This window comes from Macaca thibetana, chromosome 1 (assembly GCF_024542745.1).
Source record: "Macaca thibetana thibetana isolate TM-01 chromosome 1, ASM2454274v1, whole genome shotgun sequence".
Lineage (NCBI taxonomy): Eukaryota > Metazoa > Chordata > Mammalia > Primates > Cercopithecidae > Macaca > Macaca thibetana.
The window spans coordinates 37,985,495-38,000,465 of NC_065578.1; the positions used below are offsets into that span (position 1 = coordinate 37,985,495).

The window sequence follows — 14,971 nt, forward strand, 5'->3', positions numbered from 1 at the left end:
GGAGACTGTCTCCGTGGCTGTGGTCTCCAGTGTCCAGGTCAGCAAAGGGCTAGGAACTGGCTTAGTTGGAGTTAGAAAAACTTAGGAGGGTAGGGGATGCTGGGGAGAACGTGATGGCTGGAGAGAAAGCCAGTGTGAAGGGCAGGGAAGAAGAATGAAATTACCCTGTCCCCATCCTCAGCCCTTCCCTGCCATTTCCCTCGGGAAGATAGCCCCTGACTCTTGGCCCAACATGCTGCCAGCTTTTAAACTGAAAGTAGTAGGATCCAAAGCGGCCACACCAGGAGGTCACTCCAGAAGAGGGGTTACCAAGGGAGCACCCCACACGTCCCTCCTCCTTCCTGCACAGCACCCCTCGGCCCTGCACTTCCTGCTGCCGCCCCCTTGTCCTGACACGGGACTCCCTCCACTCCCCCCCAGCTCCCACATCTTACCCTGAAAGACCAAGGTAGGGGCGTCCCAGGCCGCGCCCGCCGGTCCTTGTGTTCCAGGCTTCCTGGGCCAAGGGGTTGCCCGCTGCCCTGAAGCTCCCTCTCTGCCAGGTGCTCCTCAGTCCCTCCCCAAACAAAAATCCTCCAGACAGGTTCCAAAGCTGCCCAGCCCAGGAAGAGGGAGCCTGAGGAAATCCCCTCCCAGCCGGGCTGGGCCGGCCTGCTTGGCAGTCTTGCTTCTGGGTTGGCCCTGGATGAATGAGCCCTCCCCTTCGTCTGCTTGGGTCTTAGCCAGGGAGCCGGTGGCAGCCTCTACTCTTTCTCCAGGGCACTGAGCTCCATTCGTCCTCCAAGTCCTGCCCTCCTGCTTCAGGCCTGGGTCGCCTGCTCTCCACTCTCAGCTCTCTGACACCTCAACCGGGTGGTCTCTATCACTCTGCATTTGGTTATGCTTCAGTGTGAAGCCAGGCCTGTACTGGGCACGAGGGTGGGTGACTTGATGATCCTCAGCAGAGATTTAGTCCACGGAAGAATTGATGACGCCATGGCCCCTGGTGAAATAGCTTTGCCAGCTCTGATTATTCATTCAAAGCATTTTGAGAATAACTGGCCTTGTGCGAGGCCCTGAGGATGAAGAGGTAGACTAATGGGATCCCTGACCTCCTACTCTACGAGGAGGACAAAGAATGAAGCTCTAAGTAGACGCTGCTCAAGATTCAGGCAGAAGGTGGCCAGGCGCGGTGGCTCACGCCTGTAATCACAGCACTTTGGGAGGTTGAGGCGGGTGGATCACCTGAAGGTGGGAGTTCAAGACCAGCCTGATCAACACAGAGAAACCCCGTCTCTACTAAAAATCCAAAATTAGCCAGGTGTGGTGGTGCATGCCTGTAATCCCAGCCACTCGGGAGGCTGAGGCAGGAGAATCGCTTGAACCCGGGAGGTGGAGGTTACGGTAAGACGAGATCGCACCATTGCACTCCAGCCTGGGCAACAAGAGCGCAACTCCGTCTCAAAAAAAAAAAAAAATTCAGGCAGAAGGGACCAGGGAGGACTCCCGCTATGTGGAAGTGTTCTGGAAAAGCTCCTAGATGACATGACATACAAGATGGGTTTTGAAAGATGAACAGGGGTTTTCCAGAATTGTGAGCAGGGAAGGGGAGCACAGGCTGACAGAAGAGGCCATGGGAAGGGACGGAATTCAGCAGGAACTACTCAACGTTCAGAATTGTAAGCAGGGAGTGTCAGATCAGGAAGGGCCTTGTGTGCCTTGGTAAACAGTTTGGATTGTGTCCTATAGGTTCTGGGGAGTCACAGAAAGGTGTTTGTTCGTTTGTTTGTTTGTTTGTTTGTTCATTCGTTTGTTTGTTGGAATGCAGGGTCTCTCTGGGAGGCAGAGGTTGCAGTGAGCCAAGATTGTACCACTGCACTCTAGCCTGGGCGACAGAGTGAGACTACATCTCAAAAAAAAAAAAAAATTGGGGTCTCTCTCAGTTACGCAGGCTAGAGTGCAGTGGTGCAGTCATAGCTTGAAATAGCCTTGAAATGCTGGGTTCAAGTGATCCTCCCACTTCAGCTTCCTGTGTAACTGGGACTACAGGCATGCACCACCATGGCCTGCCAGTTTTTAAATTTTTTGTAGAGATGGAATTTCACTATGTTGCCCACGATGATCACGAACTCCCGGCCTCAAGAGATCCTCCCACCCCAACCTCCCAAAGCGCTGGGATTACAGGTGCTACACCACACCCTGCTACTCACAGATAGGCTTTAAACAAGGGACACAAACTATTAGACTGCATTTAAAATAGATCAGTGGGGCCAAGTGTGGTGGCTCACACCTGTAATCCCAGCACTTTGGGAGGTCAAGGCTGGAGGATTGCTTAAGCCCAGGAGTTCGAGACCAGCCTGAGCAACATAGTGGCACCTGTCTCTACAAAAACAAATTTTTTTGTTAATTATCTGGGCAATGGTGGTGTGCACACGTAGTCCCAGCTATATTCCAGAGGCTGCGGTGAGAGGATAGCTTGAGCCCAAGAGGTTGAGGCTGCAATGAGCTATGATTATACCACAGCACTCTAGCCTGGATGACAGAGTGAGACCCTGTCTTAAAAAAAAAATCACTGGGACCTACAATGTAAAGAAGGGTTTGAAGGGGGCAAGACTAGAGGCAAGAAGACCAGTCAGGCTTGCATGAGTCAGAGCAAGTGATAATGTAGGCCTTATCAAGGCATTGGCTAGGGAGTGGGGGTGGGAGTGAGAGAAAGAAATAGATTCAAGAGATGCTAAGGGGGTACCATTGATGGGACTTAATGAGTAAGGGAGGAGTCTAGTATGACTCTAAGATTTCCAACTGGAATAACTAACTAGGTGGATAGTGGTGCCCACAAATAAGATAGAGAAATCAGAAAGAATGGCCAGGCACAGTGGCTCATGCCTATAATTCCAATAATTTGGGAGGCCGAGGTGGGTGGATCACTTGAGGTCAGGAGTTTGAGACCAGCCTGGCCAATATGGTGAAACCCTGTCTCTGCTAAAAACACAAAAATTAGCTGGGCATGGTGGTGCCTGCCTGTAATCCCAGCTACTCGGGAGGCTGAGGCAGGAGAATTGCTTGAACCCAGGAGGCGGAGGTTGCAGTGAGCAGAGATCACGCCATTGCACTCCAGCCTGGGCAACGGAGCGAGACTCTGTCTCAAAAGAAAAAGGGCTGGGTGCAGTGACTCATGCTTGTAATCCCAGCACTTTGGGAGGCCGAGGTGGGCGGATCACGAGCTCAGGAGATCGAGACCATCCTGGCTAACACGGGGAAACCCCATCTCTACTAAAAATGCAAAAAAATTAGCCAGGCATGGTGGCACGTGCCTATAGTCCCAATACTCAGGAGGCTGAGGCACGAGAATTGCTTGAACCTGGAAGGCGGAGGTTGCAGTGAGCTGAGATGGCACCACTACGCTACAGCCTGGGCAACAGAGTGAGACTCCATCTCAAAAAAAAAAAAAAATCAGGATCAGGAAGAAAAGCAATTTGGGGGGGAAATGAATTCTGTTCTGGACCTGTTGAGTCAGGGGCACCTGCGGAGATGTTCAAGGAGCAGTTGCTCCAGGGATAGGTAGGAGTTATGTATCAGTCAGGCTACCAGCAGGATGCAGAAGGCGTCTTCAGCTAGATTGGAAGATCTGGGAAGGGTAAAGGAAGTCATTAAGAGATGTTTAACATCCCGGGATGAACAACAGTGGGAAGCCTTAGGCCTGAAGGGACAAGGAGATGCAACATTCACTGAGTCCAGCGGGAGCTGGAGCTGTGGACAAGGACCCCTGGCAGAGCCGCGGTTGTGGAGAAGGCAGCCCCCACTGGAGCAGAATGGAAACAGAAGAAGGAATATCCCGATCACTTTAGTCTCCGGCTTCCTATTCCTGATTCCTCTCCTTAGCTAAACTCAACCAGAAGCCAGAGGGCAAGGTGCCCCAAGGCACAGAACAAGGCAGAGAATGGATGGGGGGTGGGGGGAGGAGTCAGCAAACAGCTGGAAAAAAGAGATTCAGGAGTTGCACAGAGATGACAACTCAAGCCATGGGAGTGGGTGAGGTCATTCAGGGAGATAAAGTAGAGACAAAGAAGAGGACCTAAGACAAGACTCAAGGGAATGCTGTAGGGGCAAAAAGAGTGAGCTCTTACCTCCCCATTATAAAGGGTCACAGAGAAAAGCATAACAGATTCATTACATGCACACCTGTGCGAGGGAGTCATACAAGATATTAACTCGAAGGAGGGCCAGATGGGTGATGCTTAAATATTCTCTTCACTGGGGAAAAGATGGATGGAGGGCTGGTTGTTGGAGTCAGTTATTTTCAGGATAAATGAGTAAGCCCAAAGAACAATGGCCTAGGACCAAGTTTCTCCAGGCTCTGAGGGAGGTGGCCACACAGGTTAACAGGAGGGTGAAAGAAGAAAACAAGAAAAGGTTACATCTTATTCTGCAGATGAAAATATCTCAGGTCAGCCAGGCGCGGTGGCTCATACCTGTGATTCTAGCAATTTGGGAGGCCAAGGCAGGCCGATTGCCTGAGCTCAAGAGTTCAAGACCAGCCTGGGCAACATGGAGAAATTCCGTCTCTACTAAAAATACAAAAAAAGTTAGCCGGGCTTGGTGGCACGCACCTGTCGTCCCAGCTACTCAGGAGGCTGAGGCACAAGAATTGCTTGAACCTGGGAGGCTGAGGTTGCAGTGAGCCGAGATTGTACCACTGCAATCCAGCCTGGGTGACAGAGTGAGACTCTGTCTCAAAAAAGAAAAGAAAAGAAAAGAAAAGAAAAGAAAAGAAAAGAAAAGATCTCAGGTCATCTCAGAAAGAAGAGATGGCAGCCTGTGGTTGAGTTACTCTTTCCTAGATCTGGAGAAAGGAAGCAGGGCTCAGGGAAAGCCTGGCTGTGTATTTCACAAATGTGACTTTTTCTCTACAGATGTAAATCTCCTCCACAAAAAGCAGCTTTTCAGGGCTATTCCTGTCTACAGGCTCTCTGAATAGCCATATCAAAATAAGTCAAAGAAGTATATTTTGGGATGAAATATTTTTGGTTTCTTTTCACACCAACAAGGGCCATGCAGAGTATACAACAAGGGAAACTAAGAGGAAAGGCCAGAACTGAGAGTCAAGCACACTGTCCACCACAGGGACAGAGCAGAGAGAAAGGACTCAGATGGCACAAAAGCAACCAAGCCCTGGAATGGACAGAGTAGTAGAAGGAGGAACCTGGGAGATGCCTGGGGCACTCGTGTCGGGCACTGAGGCTTTCTGTAGGGAGCTTATACCTACATATGCATAAGGAAGTTACACCTCACCCACATTTTCTAGCTGCAGTGGGTGGCAAGGTTACCTGCTACGAGTTAGGAGGAGAAAGACTGGGTGGAAGCTTGAAGGAAATTGACAACTGCTTAAAAAAAAAAAAACAACAAAGAAACAGCTGAGAGGAGAGAAAAGGGACCAAAGCAAGGCAGAAGCTCACAGAGGGATTCCAAGAATCGAATCAGAATGGCACAGATCAACAAGCAGGCAAGAATGAGGGACCCTCAAGGAGTGAGAAACTGGGGAAACCAGGTCCTGTCCTGAGTGATATGTTAGTAAGATTAATGCGGCATGGGTGAGAGCCGGGCGAATGCCGCCAGCAATGATTCAGCACCCAAGACTGGAGACAGCTTTCACGTAAAATGAAAAATGTTGACTGGGCACGGTGGCTCACACCTGTAATCCCAGCACTATGGGAGGCCAAGGCGGGCGGATCACGAGGTCAAAAGATCGAGACAAGCCTGGCCAACATGGTGAAATCCCATCTCTACTAAAAATATTAAAAAAATTAGCTGGGCATGGTGGCAGGCACCTGTAGTCCCAGCTACTCAGGAGGCTGAGGCAGAAGAATCACTTGAACCCGGGAGGCGGAGGTTTCGGTGAGCCGAGATCCCGCCACTGCACTCCAGCCTGGGTGACAGAGCGAGACTCCGTCTCAAAAAAAGAAAAAAAAAAAAAAAAGATGAAAAATGTCTACAGAATAAAGGTCCTGCTCAGCTATGGAAGTGCAAAGAGTATCCGGAGGCAGTGCTTAGTTGCAGACCTGTACTGGGGTTGTGGTTGGGTCACCTCAACTCTAACATCTAGTTATCCCTGGCGTCAAAGACACTACTGACTGTTCCAGCCCTCCAGCTAGCCTCCCTTGTTGTGATTTGAGGCTCAACAAGCTGCTTTCTGTGCTCTGTGATTTCAGAGAGAAAAGGTGTCTGCCCACATCCAGTGTACTCACAAGTTAGGGAGCTCTCAGAAAACAAAGCCTTGTGATCTATTCAGAAACAGGAAAATAAAAAAGAAAACAAACCCTATATTTTATTTACCTCGGTATCTCCAGCACCCAGAACAGGGGTTGGCATTGAGTTTGGTTCAAAAAGGTGTTTGCAAAACATATCTGGAGGAGGTTGATATGCCCTTAAATATTTGTAAATGAATAAATTTTCATTTAATGACCAGGCACAATGTCTCACACCTGTAATCCCAGCACTTTGGGAAGCCGAGGTGGGCAGATCACCCAAGGTCAGGAGTTCAAGACCAGCCTGACCAACATGGTGAAACCCCGTCTCTACTAAAAATACAAAAAAATTAGCCAGGCATGGTGGTGCATGCCTATAATTCCAGCTAGTTGGGAGGCTGAGGTAGGAGAATCACTTGAACCCGGGAGGTGGAGGTTTTGGTGAGCTGAGATCCCGCCATTGCACTCCAACCTAGCAACAAGAGCGAAATTCCATCTCAAAAATAAATAAATAAAAATTAATAAATTTTCATTTAGAATTTGTACACCAGTTCCGTGTAAATTTCATTAATGTGAATCACTATCCACAAATTGTATCAGTTCTGAGATATTGACAAGTTCACATTTCTTTTTTTTTTTTTTCCTTTGAGACGGAGTCTCACTCTGCAGCCCAGGCTGGGGTTCAGTGGCACAATCTTGGCTCACCATAACCTCTACCTCCCAGGTTCAAGCGATTCTCCTGCCTCAGCCTCCCGAGTAGCTGGGATTAGAGGCACCCACCACCACATCTGGCTAATTTGTGTATTTTTAGTAGAGATGAGGTTTCACCATGTTGGTCAGGCTGGTCTCGAACTCCTGACCTCAGGTGATACACCTGCCTTGGCCTCCCAAAGTGCTGGGATTTGAGCCACCATGACCAGCCACAAGTTCACATTTCTAAGCATGCAAACTTTGGAGCTTGACCCTGAACTGTGGTGAATTCACCGAGATCATGAGTCTTTGGGGCCAGAGAACCAGTCTTCTCCCTTTTTTTTTTTTTTTGGACGGAGTCTCACTCTGTCACCCAGGCTGGAGTACAGTAGCACAATCTCGGCTCACTGCAACCTCCACCTCCCAGGTTCAAGCAATTCTCCAGCCTCAGCCTCCCAAGTAGCTGGGATTACAGGCACATGCCACCACGCCCAGCTAATTTTTGTATTTTTTAATAGAGACAGGGTTTTGCTGTGTTGATCAGGCTGGTCTCCAACTCCTGACCTCAGGTGATCTGCCCACCTCTGCCTCCCAGAGTGCTGAGATTCCAGGCGTGAGCCACCGCACCCAGCCCAGTCCTTTGCAATGCTACCCCACCCAGCACCATCCCTGTCCATCCAACCAACATCATGATTTTTCTCATTTAAAATTTCCATTTGAAAATTCTGTAGATGGTTGTTTGACTTTCCTCCACCCCTCCAGCAGCTCTTGGCTGCTCAGGCAAAGAACAGGACGGTGGTAGGATTGACTTAGGTTTGGGTGCTACAGAAAGACAAGGATCAGGTACATTTCCAGCTCATCACAACCCCTTCTCTTGGAAAGCCTTCCGACTCCATACCATCCCTCAGGACTTTAGCTGCCATATATATATATTCAATGACCAGCATTGGTCACAGTGATTGGACCAAAGCAGGACATTTGACCCAGGTTGGGCCAGTTAGTTTCCCTTTCCTAAAAATTTGCAACTGGGGCAGAAAAACCCTGCTCTGTCTCTTCGTTTTGGTGAAACTAAAAGTAGTAAACCTGGGAACTACATACAGTTCTGAAACTGCTTTTGCAAAAATTATAACAGTGAGAAAATTATGACAGTAAAAGAGAACTGACCGAAACAATTCCATCTTGCCTTTAACCTCCAAACTGCCCTTGGTCATTCCTGGACATGGGCCAAATTAACTTTGGGAGAAATGTATAGTTTAAATGTTAACATCTCTTCCCAAAGCTAAAATGAAAGGCCACCAGTTTAGGAGGATGAGGGGGCCTGAATTCCACTAAGATATAGGCTTCCTTAAAGGATTACTAGTTACTGTTCCAGAGGTCCCAAGATCTACAACCTCCCCAATTACTCTTGTAAATAACGTCACTATTGTAGAACCTAGGATTGGCCTTTTAAGATGCTTTTCAGACTTCTGTATTTCTGACCAGCAGATGATTCTAGCTAGATCAGACCCTCTGTGGCCTCCACCTGGAAGCGAATTCGGCACAAGAAGACCGGTTTCCACACAGTTATGATTGCACCCCCAAACAGTCAGCAGAACCCATTCCCTAACTCCCTGCCTGCCAAATTATCCTTGAAAAACTCTAGCCTATGACTTTTCAGGGAGATTGATTTGAGTAATAATAAAACTCCAGACTTCCATTTAGTCAGCTCTATGTGTATTAAACTCTTTCCCTTTTGCAATTCCCATCTTTTATTTTCTTTTATTTATTTCTTCAGCCACTACATCTGGCCAAAGATAGGGCCTTTAAAGAAGTAATTAGGCCAGGCGCGGTGGCTCATGCCTGTCATCCCAGCACTTTAAGAGGACAAGGCAGGCGGATTGCCTCAGCTCAGGAGTTTAAGACCAGCCTGGGCAACATGGTGAAACCCCGTCTCTACTAAAATACAGAAAAAATTAACCAGGCATGGCAGCATGCGCCTGTAGTCCCAGCTACTCGGGAGGCTGAGGCAGGAGTATTGCTTGACTTGGGAGGCGGAAGTTGCAGTGAGCCGAGATCATGCCACTGCTCTCCAGCCTGGTGACAGAGTGAGACTCTGTCTGAAAGGAAGGAGGGAAGGAAGGAAGGAAAGAAGAAGGGAGGGAGGAAGGAAGGAAGGAAGGAAGGAAGGAAGGGAGGGAGGGAGGGAGGGAGGGAGGGAGGGAGGGAAGGAAGGAAGGAAGGAAGGAAGGAAGGAAGGAAGGAAAGAAGGGAGGGAGGGAGGGAGGGAGGGAGGGAGGAAGGAAGGAAGGGAAGGAATTAAAGTTAAATAAAGTCATAAGGGTCGGGGGGGCGGCTAGGACTGGTGTCCTTGTAAGAAGAAGAGACGGCCAGGCATGGTGGCTCACACCTGTAATCCCAGCACATTGGGAGGCCGAGGCAGGCAGATCACCTGATGTCGGGAGTTCAAGACCAGTCTGGTCAACATGGTGAAACCGTCTCTACTAAAAATACAAAAATTAGCCAGGCATGGTTGTGGGCGCCTGTAATCCCAGCTACTCAGGAGGCTGAGGCAGGAGAATTGCCTGAACCTGGGAGGCAGAGTTTGCAGTGTGCCAAGATTGCGGCATTGCACTCCAGCTTGGGTGACAGAGACAGACTCTGTCTCAAAAAAAAAAAAAAAAAAAAATTAGCTAGTCATGGTGGCACACCTGTAATCCCATCTGCTCGGGAGGCTGAGGCAAGAGAATCGCTTGAACCCAGGAGGCAGAGGCTGCAGTGAGCCAAGATCACACCACTGCACTCCAGCCTGGGTGACAAAGTAAGACACTGCTTAAAAAAAAAAAAAAAAAAGAAAGAAGGAAACGAGGGAGGGAGGAAAAAAAGATGCTGCCAGGTTGCTTTCCAAAAAAGCTTAAAAAATTTGCCTTTAATCAGCAATATGAGAGCTTCCTTTTTCTCCACAGCCCCTCCAGTGATAGGTACTACAAATCTTCTAAGGCAGGGCTACCCAAATGTCCATCAATCAACAAGTGGATAAAGAAATTGTGGAATATATAGATATAGATATGATGGAATACTACTCAACCGTAAAAAGGAATGAATTAATGGCATTCACAGCGACCTGGAGGAGACTGGAGACTATTATTCTAAGTGAAGTAATTCAGGAATGGAAAATCAAACATCGTATGTTGTCACTTATAAGTGGGAGCTAAGCTATGAGGATGCAAAAGCATAAGAATGACACAAAGGACTTTGGGGACTCGCGGAAAAGGCTGGGCAGGGGGTGAGGGATAAAAGACTACAAATTGTGTGCAGTGTTTACTGCTCAGGTAATGGGTGCATCGAAATCTCACAAGTCACCACTAAAGAACTTACTCATGTAACCAAACACTTGTTCCTCATTAACCTATGTAAATAAAACATTTAAAAAAAAAACTGAGTGGGCGCGGTGCTTCAGGCCTGTAATCCCAGCACTTTGGGAGGCTGAGGCAGGTGGATCACGAGGTCGGGAGACGGACACCATCCTGGCTAACATGGTGAAACCCTGTCTCTACTAAAAATACAAAAAAAAAAAAAAATTAGCCGGGCACGATGGAGGGCGCCTGTAGGCCCAGCTACTCAGGAGGCTGAGGCAGGAGAATGGCATGAACCGGGGAGATGGAGCTTGCAGTGAGCTGAGATCGCGCCAGCCTAGGTGACAGAGCAAGACTGTCTCAAAAAAAAAAATTCTGGGCCGGGCGCGGTGGCTCAAGCTTGTAATCCTAGCACTTTGGGAGGCCGAGGCGGGTGGATCACGAGGTCAGGAGATCGAGACCATCCTGGCTAACATGGTGAAACCCCATCTCTACTAAAAATACAAAAAACTAGCCGGGCGTGGTGGCAGGCGCCTGTAGTCCCAGCTACTCGGAGGCTGAGGCGGGAGAATGGCGTGAACCCGGGAGGTGGAGCTTGCAGTGAGCCGAGATCTCGCCACCGCACTCCAGCCTGGGCGACACAGCGAGACTCCGTCTCAAAAAAAAAAAAAAAAAAAAAATTCTGCAGGTCTGATGGATGTAAAGTAGTATCTCATTGAAGTTTTTTGTTTTTTTGTGGGGTGGTTGTTGTTGTTGTTGTTTTAGAATTGCGATCTTGCTCTATCACCCAGGCTGAAGGGCAGTATACCATCATGGATCACTGCACACTCAATCTCCTGCAGGCCTCAAGTGATTCTCCTGAGTACCTGGGACTAAATACTTATGGCACCATGCCTGGCTAATTAAAAAAAAAAAAAAAAATTCAAGATCACTTGAGGCCAGAAGTTCGAGACCAGCTTAGCCAACATGGTGAAACGCCGTCTTTACCAAAAACATAAAAATTAGGCAGACTGGGTGTGGTGGCTCACACCTATAGTCCCAGCACTTTGGGAGGCCGAGGTGGGTGGATCACAAGGTCAGGAGCTCAAGACCAGCCTGGCTAGCATGGTGAAACCCTGTCTCTACTAAAACTACAAACATTAGTTAGGTGTGGTGGTGTGCGCCTGTAATCCCAGCTACTCAGGAGGCTGAGGCAAGAGAACCACTTGAACCTGGGAGGCGGAGATTGCAGTGAGCTGAGATCGGGCCACTGCACTCCTGCCTGGGCAACATAGCGAGACTCCATCTCGAAAAAAAAAAAAATTTAGCCAAGCATGGTGGCACACGCCTGTAATCCCAGCTACTTGGGATGCTGAGGCAGGAGAACCGCTTGAACCTGGGAGGTAGAGTCTGCAGTGAGCTGAGATAGCACTAAAGCACTTCAGCCTGGGCAACAGAGTGAGATTCTGTCTCAAAAATATAAATAAATACATAATTTTGTTTTTAGAGATGGGGTCTCACTTTGTTGCCCAGGCTGGCCTCAAACTCCTGACTTCAAGGAATCCTCCCCATGGGCCTCTCGATGTGCTGCGATTATAGGCGTGAGCCACTGCGCCTTGCCTCATCAAATTTTAATTTACATTTCTCTGACTAATGTGAGAGTTTGAACACCTTCTCAAATGGTTGCAAGCCATTACAAGTTTTTTACAATTTTATGTTTATACCTGCCTTTAATTTACAACTTGATTTTTGAAATTTGTGTAAGGCTAGTGAAGTGAAGCAGTGGGAGTGGAGAAGGACAAATAAATCTGTAACTGGTTGTGATCAATTAGTTGTAAACACCACTTCACTCAGACCAGCCTCAATTTGATACAACGTTTTATTCTGTTTGCTCTAAGTGGGGAGCAGAGATTATTGTCACTGAGTGGTAAGACTGACGGGGTACTAGGGAATTATTCTGCATTGGGAAGATTTTACTCCATGGGTCATTTATCTTAGTTCAGGTAGTCCAAGTGTATTCCACAAATTCTAGTCTCATTGGCTAATCTTTGAAAGCAAGTTTCTTGTTTGAGTAAGTATAGAAAATGCTGTATATCATAACCCTGCCTTATAAAATCACAGCACATGTCAGCGTCATGAGGCCTCTAAGCTTCTAAGAAGTCTTTCAACAAACAAGTCTGTTCAATGTTGCTTCACCTAGCACTTCCCAAACTTGTCTGACTTCTTCTTTTTTTTTTTTTTTTTGAGACGGAGTCTCACTCTGTCTTGTCACCCAGGCTGGAGTGCAGTGGTGCGATCTCGGCTCACTACAAGCTCCACCTCCCGGGTTCACGCCATTCTCCTGCCTCAGTCTCCCAAGTAGCAGGGACTATAGGCGCCCGCCACCAAGTCCAGCTAATTTTTTTATAATTTTAGTAGAGGCGGGGTTTCACCATGTTAGCCAGGATGATCACGATCTCCTGACCTCGTGATCTGCCCGCCTCAGCCTCCCAAAATGCTGGGATTACAGGCGTGAGCCACCACGCCTGGCCAGCTTCTTTCATGCCCACTTGCTGTAATGCCTGTTGACTGGTTCATCCCACAGAATTAGGAGTGCCTTCTCACAATAGCTTTGTAAACGAAATAGGATATTTCTTGCCAAATTTACTTTAAAAACAAATGTACCGTTGTTTAAGAAAATCATACCAGGCCAGCGCGGTGGCTCACAGCTGTAATCCCAGCTCTTTGGGAGGCTAAGGTGGGTGGATCACGAGGTCAGGAGTTCAAGACCAGCCTGGCCAACATAGTGAAACCCTGTCTCTACTAAAAATACAAAAAATTAGCTGGGCGTGGTGGCGGGTGCCTGTAATCCCAGCTACTCAGGAGGCTGAGGCAGGAGAATCGCTTGAACCTGGGAGGCAGAGGTTGCAGTGAGCCAAAATCACGCCACTGCACTCCAGCTCAGGCGACAGTGCGAGATTCCTGTCTCAAAAAAGAGGCTGGGTTCGGTGGCTCAGGCCTGTAATCCCAGCACTTTGGGAGGCCGAGGCAGGTAGATCACGAGGTCAGGAGATCGAGACCATCCTGGCTAACATGGTGAAACCCCATCTCTACTAAAAATACAAAAAATTAGCCAGATACGGTGGTGGGCACCTGCAGTACCAGCTACTCAGGAGGCTGAGGCAGGAGAATGGTGTGAACCCGGGAGGCAGAGCTTGCAGTGAGCGGAGATTGTGCCACTGCACTCCCTTGGGCAACAGAGAGAGATCCCATGTCAAAAAAATTTTTTAAAATTAAAAAAAAAAAGAGACCTGGTGCGGTGGCTCACACCTGTAATCTCAGCACTTTGGGAGGCTGAGGCAGGTGGATCGTCTGAGATCAGGAGTTTGAGACCAGCCTGGCCAACATGATGAGACCCCATCTCTACTAAAAATACAAAAACTTAGCTGGGCATGGTCGTGGGCGCCTGTAATCCCAGCTAATAGGGAGACTGAGGCAGGAGAATTGCTTGAACCCAGGAGGCGGAGGTTGCAGTGAGCTGAGATCGTGCCATCCTGCCTGGGCAACGAGAGTGAAACTCTGTCTCCCAAAGTGCTGAGATTACAGGCATAAGCCATGGTGCGTGGCCTCTAAGAATTTGTTGAAGCTCTGTCTTTTTTTGCTGTTGTTAATAACATTTTTATTTAATAAGAGAAGAGAAGGAGTCTTGCTATGTTGGCCGGGCTGGTCTCTAACTCCTGGCCTCAAGCAAAACTCCCAAAGTGCTGGGATTACAGGTATAAGCCACCACACCCAACCTGAAACTCTGTCTTGATTATATCTTGAAAGGAGACATTGCTCTTATCTTCTATCAACAGATTGTTCAAATTAAATGAGTTCTATTCTGTATTTGGGCAAGTGTAAACTGTTTTTCAAGCTTGTGTTTGAAGAAGCAAAAAAAAAAAAACAAACAAACCAAAACAACAACAAAAACTCTACTGGCCGGTAGTGGTGGCTCATGCCTGTAATCCCAGCACTTTGCGGGGGGATCACCTTCGGTGGGGAGTTCGAGACCAGCCTGACCAACATGGAGAAACCCCGTCTCTACTAAAAATACAAAATTAGCCAGGCATGGTGGCACATGCCTGTAATCCCAGCTACTCGAGAGGCTGAGGCAGGAGCGAAACTCCGTCTCAAAAAAAAAAAAAAAAAACAACTCTACTAGAGACATTGCATGCAAGTTACATGCAAAACAGAACACAAAAGAAGCTCCAGTAATCCCAGCACTTTGGGAGGCTGAGGCAGGAGAATTACCTGAGGCTGGGAGTAAGACCAGTCTGGGCAACATGGCGAGAACCTGTCTGTATAAAAAATAATAATAATTAATAAATAAATAAAACTTGTCAGCATCTTAGTGTCATCAAATAAATTAAGCCTAATAATCCAATAATTTTTCTTTGCATGAGACTCTGGGCTTCTGTGTTTTTAAAAAATGAGTGTATGTCAAGTTCAATTGCAATTATTTTATTTTATTTATTTTTTGAGATAAGGTCTTGCTCTGTCACCCAGGCTGGAGTGCAGTGGTACAATCATAGCTTACTGCAGCCTTGACCTCCCAGGCTCGAAGTGATCCTCCCACGTCAGCCTCCTGGGTAGCTGGAACCACATGTGCACTCCGCCATACACCTGGCTAATTTTTTTTTTTTTTTTTTTTTTTTTTTTTTTTTTTTGTAGAGACAGGGCCTCCCTGTGTTGCCCAGGCTGGTCTAGAACTCCTGGGCTCAAGCA

The 14,971-nt window shown here is 47.9% G+C and overlaps 3 protein-coding genes across 8 annotated transcripts in view; 2 read left to right on the plus strand and 1 right to left on the minus strand.

The window, feature by feature from the left end:
• NDUFS5 (NADH:ubiquinone oxidoreductase subunit S5) overlaps positions 1-14,971 on the plus strand; it is a 1,192,795-nt gene that overhangs the window by 1,091,542 nt on the left and 86,282 nt on the right. The window contains exon 1 of one of the 6 annotated variants that reach the window (XM_050801006.1): positions 8,228-8,231. The exons of the other annotated variants lie outside the window; for them this stretch is intronic. The gene's annotated coding sequence lies outside the window, so the exon portion shown is untranslated. Of the gene's footprint in view, positions 1-8,227; positions 8,232-14,971 lie in introns of those variants that run through there. 6 annotated transcript variants of the gene reach the window in all.
• The window catches only part of AKIRIN1 (akirin 1), a 1,026,732-nt gene that overhangs the window by 956,646 nt on the left and 55,115 nt on the right, over positions 1-14,971 (plus strand). The gene's annotated exons all lie outside the window — the stretch shown is intronic.
• The window catches only part of MYCBP (MYC binding protein), a 657,065-nt gene that overhangs the window by 81,296 nt on the left and 560,798 nt on the right, over positions 1-14,971 (minus strand). The gene's annotated exons all lie outside the window — the stretch shown is intronic.